The following is a 1,259-nucleotide window of genomic DNA, read 5'->3' on the forward strand; positions in this document are numbered from 1 at the left end:
GATGTCCAATTCCCTTTTGAGATGTTCATTACCTGCTTCTCTTTTTATTAAGGCCGATTCCATCATTTGACTCTTGTACCGGCAGTTGCTGCTATAAATTACACGTGACATATTCCAGTTTATTCTATGGTTATGTTCATTTATATGATTGAAAATAGCCGAGTTCTGTTGTCCATACCTAACTGACCGTTTATGTTGTATTAAGCTCTGGGGAAGTGATTTACCTGTAAATCCGATGTAAGATTGGTCACAGTCCTGGCATGGGATCTCATATACCCCAGAGTCTTTGGCGATGTCTTTTGTTGGACGTTAATCAGGATTTGGCTAAGGTATTTGGGTAGTAAATGCAAAAGGGTTGGATTTCCCAAGGGTGTGAGTTACCTCTCTTAATCCGTCTCCAGGTGGGGAATTTTTATTTTATTGTTGGTGTGTCTCTGGTCTTGTCTTTAGGGGGTCGGTAGAAAATTACGTTTGCTTTTTGAATTGCTTTCTCAATTATATGGTCAGGATACTTTAAAGATGAAAGTTGCTTGCGAATTAGTTCAAATTTTTTTTCCAGGAAATCTGGGGAACAAATTCGTAGGCTCTTAAGAATAGGTTGCTAGCTAGACCTATCTTGATGGTATTGTCATGATAGCTAAAATAGTGAATATATGAAAGTGAGAAACGTTGGTTTTCTGTATATGGCGTAAATTTGTATTCTGTCGTGTCTCTGATTATTAAAACATCAAGAAAAGGAATTTTGTTGTCTGTTTCCCATTCAACTTTAAATTTGATGCTGGGCACTAATGCGTTTAATTTTGAGAGGAATTCATTTTAAATTACCCCACTTATTATCCCAAAATGTTAGTATGTCATCCACGGATCTCATCCACAGCATGTTTTTTTTTGGGTTTTATTGCATTTATTACTGTAGTTTCAAAGTATTTCCATGTACAGATTGGCTAAAATAGGACTTAAAGGACTACCCATACTACACCCCGAATTTTTGCTTGTAGAAATGATTCCCCGAATGAAAATACGTTATTAGATGCACATAATTCAACCTAACTTTATTATTTTGTCAAGTGCCAAAGGGAAATGATCTGAATAGGGGGTACAATTTTTCCCTTAAAAAACTGAAGAACGTCCTGTACTGGTACTTTTGTGATAGGGAGTCTACGTCAAGGCTTAAAAAAAAGTTTTATGTTGTGAAGTGGTATATGTGCTTCTCTGAATTTGTGACAAAAGTCTTGAACAACAAGACAAAGTTTTAAAAA

The sequence above is a fragment of the Macrobrachium nipponense genome, chromosome 15 (assembly GCF_015104395.2).
Source record: "Macrobrachium nipponense isolate FS-2020 chromosome 15, ASM1510439v2, whole genome shotgun sequence".
Classification (NCBI taxonomy): Eukaryota; Metazoa; Arthropoda; class Malacostraca; order Decapoda; family Palaemonidae; genus Macrobrachium; species Macrobrachium nipponense.